Source organism: Hevea brasiliensis, chromosome 15, assembly GCF_030052815.1.
Source record: "Hevea brasiliensis isolate MT/VB/25A 57/8 chromosome 15, ASM3005281v1, whole genome shotgun sequence".
NCBI classification, from domain to species: Eukaryota; Viridiplantae; Streptophyta; class Magnoliopsida; order Malpighiales; family Euphorbiaceae; genus Hevea; species Hevea brasiliensis.
Window position 1 is genome coordinate 18,068,194 of NC_079507.1, and position 8,002 is coordinate 18,076,195.

The window sequence follows — 8,002 nt, forward strand, 5'->3', positions numbered from 1 at the left end:
TTTCCTTGTGAGCTGATCAAAATGAGTAATTATCATGCTTAGGGCATCTACTTCCAGTACCGCTGAAGTTTTCCTTGCATTTCCTTTTTCATTTGACCACTCATAATTATTGTATGCAACCCTTTCTAGAAGTTCAAGTGCTTGTGGCACTGTTTTCTCTATTAGATCACCCTCTGCAGCTGAATCAACTGTGCTCCTTGTAGAGGGTAGTAATCCATTATAGAAATTTTGCACTAATAGCCAATCTCCTATGCCATGGTGTGGACATTCCCTCTGCAGGTCTTTATATCTTTCCCATGTGTCATAGAGTGATTCCCCTTCCTTTTGTCTGAAGGTGTTGAGCTCAAACCTTAGTTTTACAGTCTTTGCAGGTGGAAAATACCTTGCTAGAAAAGCTTGAGAGAGGTTCTCCCAAATTGTGAATGTTCCAGCTAGTTGAGAAAGTAACCAGTTCCTTGCTCTGTCCTGAAGGGAGAATGGGAATGCCCTGAGTCTTATTGCTTGATCAGACACTCCATTTATCTTGAATGTGTCACATAGGGTAAGAAAGCATTGGAGGTGATAGTGTGGGTCTTTTGTTGATGAACTTGCAAACTAGGTTTGTTGAATCATTTGGAGCCATGTTGGTTTTAATTCAAAGTTGTTAGCTTCCACTGTGGGTCTAGTGACACTGGGCTAAAATCCTTGAACAGATAGAGCTCCGTAATCTCTCAAAAATCTTGGTCTGTCATTGTTATCGGCCATGGTTGTAATTTCAGGATCTCTTTGACCGTGCTCTTGATGTTTCCTTTCTCTCCTGATAGCTTTCAGAGTTTTGTCTATCTCCGAATCACAGTCCAAACTTTCTTCTTTTGGTCTTATTCTGGTCATATACCAGATTGAGCACCTGAGAGAAAAGAAGAAAAATATAACCAGTAAAATAAAATTATATAATAAATATATTTGCCTAAATCAGCCAAATTGCCTATCACTTGATATTACTAAAACCAAAAATTCCCCGGTAACAGTGCCAAAAACTTATTTGCCTAGCTTTACAACCCCACAAGTGCACGGATCACTAACAAGTAATAAAGTGATAAGTAGAGTATCATTCCCATGAGATATTTTGTTTAGCAAGTACTAATCTACATAGTAATTTTGACTGTTTAGGCTATCTAATACTTAGGGAATGAAGTTTGTAACTTTAAACACTAGAAGAGTAAACTTAAAATGAAGTAATCTATTTTTGGAACAATTCTGGAACTAAGATTTCACACTTGAATCTTATTAGGGATGTTATCTCAATTATTTACAGAATTGAAGATCGTTTTCCTTGATGGAAATTAGCCCTAAGTTATCCTAAATCCTCTCTCAAGGCATCTAGGGTGTATTTTAATTAACGCAAACCCTACTTTCATGGTGATCAAATTAATTAAAATCCTTTAAGACTTTTGACCAATTTTTAGGTTCCAAAAAGGTATTAGCCTATGTCTAGGTCAGAATTCCTAGGTTCAAGATCTTGATTTTCTAATATTAATCTTCACCTTTCAGTCCTTCAATCAACATCTACAATCATTGCTAAATGGGTACCAGCACATAGGATGCATTAGGATCACAAAAAATTAAATCAAGAAATGAATATCAATCCAATAAATAAAACTTAATGTTCATCCATAATAATAATTACAAGCATTACTCTTCCAAATCCAGAATAAGGAAACTACTCACTCATGGTGAGTTCAGCAAACATCATGTTGAAAGGTAAAAACAGTAAACAGAAAATCATGTAAAAGAAATAAAGCAATAGAAATCTGTCTAGGGAGATGAAACGAAGGAACCAAAGATAGTTTATAGTTTTGATCTTATAGAGCTTCAGCTGGAAAACTTCTTTTGGTATTGATGTAGAGCCCGCCAGCAGTAGCCTTCAGCAGCACTCCCAACCTCCTTTCTTATGATGTTTTCTTTTCTATTTATATTGGTTGCTCTAGAGTTACGTCACTTTGAGTCCAATGGGCCTTAGGAGTCTCATTTTTATCTGAAAACAGGAGGGGAATTCAAGTTATAAAACTAGCTGTAGCATAGTACACGGCTCGTGTGTCACTACACGGGTCCCGACATGCAGGGCCGTGTAACTTGCTGGAGTGGAACTACAAAATCTTGCATTGGCACAAAGAGTGACATGGGTATGCCAACTACACGGGCCTAGTTACACGAGCTGTGTACTATTGTTCCCATAAGGTTCTTCAAGGTTGCGCCCGGCAGAGACTTACACGAGTCCCTATAGATTACACGAGTCTACTTACATGACCCGTGTACTTGTGTTTCTCATCGATTCTCTTGGCTTTCTTCTGGCAAAGAGTTACACGGGTCTGAGGCTTGGTTTACACAACCCGTGTACTGTGTATCAGCAACAATTCTCTGTCTCTTGACTCCTCCAAGCTTTCCTTTGCACTCTTATACATCTGGGGTTTCACCCAAACACCTAAAATGATGCAGAAAACATGGAATTAAGGGCTTTACAATAGAAATTACAAAAACTAATGAAATCAACTATTATGCATGAAAATACTTGCCTAAATGCTATGACATAGTATGCAATTGTGTTTAAAAATATCTATACAATTCAAGTGTATCAGTATTCATGGCACTATTCAAGTCAAAATATTGACTTTTTCATGCTTAATAAGTATGTGAATTCCAATTACACCCACATATCACATTTTGGGTATGATACTTTCTCATGCTCTAATACCAATAAATGTAACACCCCTCACCCGACTACAGTGTAGCCAAGCAAAGTATGCTAAATTCGGTGCCGAAGCACCCTATCTTGTCTTACTTTATTAATTTAATAATTTGATCTCGTTATATTTGAATATCAATTATTTTTCTAGAGAGAAACCGGCGGAGTTTCCCCTATTTTATCTTCAATTGACGTATTTCACTATTCACCTGCTTAAAATTTTCAATAATATTTTATAATAAAAGTATCATTCATGTTCATCATATTCATCTCACATCCAATTCTTGTAATTTACATACTCATTTGTACAAAGTTATTCATACTCAATTCATATGTAAACATTCTCAAATTACATAAGTAAAATTTTCAAATTTCCTTAATTTACATAATTTACAAAATAATTACATAATTTCATAATTTATATGATTTACAAATTAATTACAGTTCTATAATCTATATTTTAACATACAATTCATAGTTTACATTACAAATAATAACTAATTATAATGTACAAAATACATAATATGATCTATATGAACCCTATCTACATACATTACTGAGGAGGTGATAACTTTGTACACTTCTGACACTTCCGCAGATCTGGACTCTAAATTCTCTAGTCTAATGTCCACCTAGTTTTTACCTTCAGTACCTATACGAGGAAACAAATCTATTGCGCTAAGCATTGCTGCTTAGTGGTGCAATAATATAACAACAAATAATGTATACAAATAAAAATAATTGGAACATATTTTCTATATTCAAGAATTTTACTGGGTTCATATGAAATTTGCCAAACAGTACATTTTTCGTCATTTATGTTGCTCTCTAGAATCTCTTTTGTCATAAGTTTACAATAATCATTTATATAATGTACAAGTAAATCTAAATATTTATTTTATGTTTATTTTATTATGGAGGATATATTTATAATAATTACTTACATTATGCTTATTTTGCTAGTCTTTCATTTACTCTCTTAATATTTTCTATGTGTTGTGGATTATTTCGTAATAATTAAATTCTTAAAACTAGTTTAATACCTTTCGGATTTTTCTCACTGATTTATTTAGTTTCTAATATTTTTAACTTATTTCAATAGACTTTTTTTTTTCTTTGCCTAGGTAACCTATGACAGGCTAACTAAACTGAATAATGGGCCGTTGGCACAGGACACCGCGGTGTCTCAGGCCATCATATCATGAGACGCAGAACGTCAACCACGTATGCAGTCAGTATGGCTAAAAAGCCATGATAATACATAATCAGGTATAAAAGCCATGAATGTTGGCATAAAGCCATGAGTGCGGGCATAAAGCCTTTCGCATTACTGCGAAAACAATACCCTATTGGCATGCCAATCTATCCAATCTGACACACATGTCTAGGCTATACAAGGGCATATAATGCCATTAAGAGTTTATATGTTTCATCATTTCATTATATTTTTCGTTTATATTTTTATAGCATTCTAATTTTATTTATAATGGAAACATAATTTCCAAATTCACATTTCTAGGTAATTTATGCATTCATCGTAATATTCATACTAATTACAATTCACATTCATTTAATCTCATGTACCATTCACATTCAAAACATCTTTCCTTTCTCTCTTGATGGGAACCTAAATCCCAAATGACACTTTTATCACATTTATTCATTCAACAATCTATTCATGTAAAGTACATTTTCATACTTCAAGTTGTATTGCTAATATATTATGAACTCCATTGGTGTTGGGAGTATAAGTCTCAGCAATCCATCTACGTTAATTTCATTTCATATTCAAGTGATATCACTCACGTTTTATTAGACCTACTAGTAATGGAAATACAAATCTTAATTATATATTCACATAACTTAAATATTCATTAAGTCATTTAGATAAATTACTATTTCTATTCTAAGTAATCCGTGAACATTTCATGGATTCCAAATTTCATACCTTAATTTTCTCTACCAATTTAATTCTTAAACTTTGTGTCTTTGTACTACTATTCACATTACTATTCACTCAAATTATTGACTTTTTAATATATAATAAATTCATTGAACCTAAGTTCACCAAGATACCACATTTTGCATTTTATTTTCATTGGTATGGATTTTCAATACCATTTCAAAGCTTATTTTATATTATTCAAAATTTTCAGATTTCACACCCTAAGTTTACTATTCCATTGGTCATTGTTACAGTGAAAATTTGGCAAAATTTTCTTCATCAAAGTTGTTCCTTTATGTGTCTTCTTTAATTTCCTTTTTGAATCACTCCAATTAGAGTTTTGTAGCTCAAGTTATGGTCATTTTACCATAACTGGCCGGATTGACCTATACCCAGAATTTCTGGGCAATTTGATTCTGCCAGATTTGGTGACCTAATTTTGGTTGGCAATTTGACTAGGTTATGATCAGAATTTGGATTTGTGTTCTTCATGAAAGTTGTAGGTCTATGTCTCAGCTTTCTACTGGTAAAAAGTCAAGTCAATTGGACCTTTCTACACTGAGTTATGACCAAATGAATGAATACTATTCATTTGGTCATTTTCCAAGGACAGCTTGTGTGTTACCCGAATTGAAGCAATTTTTAGGTCAACTTAGGTGGGTTTTTTGGGCAGGGTTTCTTCACCAAAAATGTGTCATTATGTCCTAAGTTTAATGTTCAATTGGCCTCACACCAATTGAAGTAACCTAACTCTACTTATGGTCAGATTTATGTACTGGACTCAAAGTTCAGAAAATCCTGCAAGAACATAACACTTCGAATACCTCCCATTCCACACTACTACCAACTTCAATCACATTCAATACACTTCAAATAGTCCATAATTAACCTCAGCATCTTCAATTTACCAACAATTTAGCAAATCCAAAATTTTCTCCTTAAAACCCTAGCTCAAATTTCAAAATTCATACCACACAAACCAATTGAATATACTAACCATACTTAACATCATATTCAAGCAATTTATCAAGTTTACTAGCAACAAAACACTTCAATTCCTCCTCTTACGGTTGCTGCTCAAATTTTTTCCTCTCACTTTTATACATGATTTCTTTTAATCTCTTAATCATTTGCTCATATTTAAGCTAACTTTTAAGGAATAAACAAGATTTAAAGGTTAATATGCACTAACCTTGACTTGGCTCTTTCTCCTTCTTGTCAACATTAATTTTTCTTAAATCTTTCACTTTCAATCTTTTTACCATAAGCAAAAATGAAGTTTTTGTTTTGGAAACTAGCTAATTTATGGAGATTTATCAAGGATTTAAAGCTTGAGAATTGAAAGAAAATGGAGGAAAAGGATGAAGAGTGGTTCGACCAACTCTAGAAAATGGAAGAAGATGAGTGAATTTTGGGTTTCTTTTATCTCATTTTAGCCTTTTTATGAATTCTTGTTGAATAGTGATTGGCTAACAAATTTTTATTACATCATGCTTACATGTGCATGATGTCATAATCGTAATTAAATTTCATTTTCTTTTCTTTTCTTTTCTACTCAATTTCAATTTAATTTGTAGCAATATTTATTCATATTGTAGATCATAATAATTATTTATTTAACTGGACAAGTTGGCCAAAAATCATCTCTGAAGACGAAATGACCAAAATGCCATCCGTTTGGCTTATTGAGCCAAAATCGTCTGTACCAATCGAAAAATTTTTCTCAGCATTTTCTTGGCATTCTAATGCCATCGAAACCTCAATAACTCTTCTTTGGAGTCTCAAAAATTAATTCACAAATTTTCTCCCGGGTTTAGGGCTTCTAGTTGCGAAGACTGCAACTTCCCACTGAGTTATCCATCGCTAGGGCACCGGCTCATTTAACTTGGTTGTATTTTATCTGAAAAATTTTTCCTAAATTTTTCTTATTATTATTTGAGTTATTTATGACTCATCACTCTAGTCTAAATATTTTTTCAGACGTTCTAGCTGTTCGAATTGACACCAGCCATCGAAACAGTAGAATTTATGGAATTGCTACAGTGAGGGTGTTACAATTCTCCCCCTCTAATTTAAATTTCGTCCTCGAAATTTACCGGATGTAGGTATCTAAGATAATTCCTTTACCTTTCTATTACTCCCTCTGTCTGCTCTTTATATATATATATATGGTATTATTTAGTCTTTTCGAATATATCATTATGCACTCAGGCATATCATAAAGGAAGAATAATTTATCTCAAATTCACATTTGGGGCTTCATGCTCCACTCCGGCTTGGGTGACATTTGGAAGTGGTGTTACTGTTGTACTTGGTCCTTCCATGACCTTTGTCTGGGTCTGTGGTAAATTCCTCTTAGAACAATCTTTCAGACGAGGGTCTATGGCCCCACATCTATAACAGGCTCCAGTCAGATTTCATACCTTAAGTTTACTATTCCATTGATCATTGTTACAGTGGAAATTTGGCAAAATTTTCTTCATCAAAGTTGCTCTTTTATGTGTCTTCTTTAATTTCATTTTTGAATCACTCCAATTAGAGTTTTGTAGCTCAAGTTATGGTCATTTTACCATAACTGGCTGGATTGACCTGTACCCAGAATTTCTGGGCAATTTGATTCTGCCAGATTTGGTGACCTAAGTTTGGTTGGCAATTTGACTAGGTTATGGTCAGGATTTGGATTTGTGTTCTTCATAAAAGTTGTAGGTCTATGTCTTAGCTTTCTACTGGTAAAAATTCAGGTCAATTAGACCTTTCTACATTGAGTAATGACCAAATGAATGAATACTATTCATTTAGTCATTTTCCAGAGACAACTTGTGTATTACTCGGATTGAAGCAATTTTTAGGTCAACTTAGGTGGGTTTTTTATGCAGGGTTTCTTCACAAAAAATGTGTCATTATGTCCTAAGTTTAATGTCCAATTGGTCTCACACCAATTGGAGCAACCTAACTCTACTTATGGTCACATTGAGGTACTGGACTCAAAGTCCAGAAAATCCTGCATGAACACAACACTTCCAATACCTCCCATTCCACACTACTAACAACTTCAATCACATTCAATACACTTCAAATAGTCCATAATTAACCTCAACATCTTCAATTTATCAACAATTTAGCAAATCCAAAATTTTCTCCTAAAACCCTAGTTCAAATTTCAAAATTCATGCCACACAAGCCAATTGAATATACTAACCATACTTATCATCATATTCAAGCAACTTATCAAGTTTACTAGCAACAAAACACTTCAATTCCTCCTCTTATGGTTGCTGCCTGAATTTTTTCCTCTCACTTTTATACATGATTTCTTTCAATCTCTTAATCATTTG

The 8,002-nt window shown here is 33.6% G+C and overlaps 1 non-coding gene across 1 annotated transcript; it reads left to right on the plus strand.

The window, feature by feature from the left end:
• The first annotated feature begins 250 nt into the window (after positions 1–250).
• Positions 251–357, plus strand: LOC131174324 (small nucleolar RNA R71). Its single transcript, XR_009144572.1, has one exon. It is a non-coding gene; the product is annotated as a small nucleolar RNA R71 (small nucleolar RNA).
• Positions 358–8,002: the final 7,645 nt, after the last annotated feature.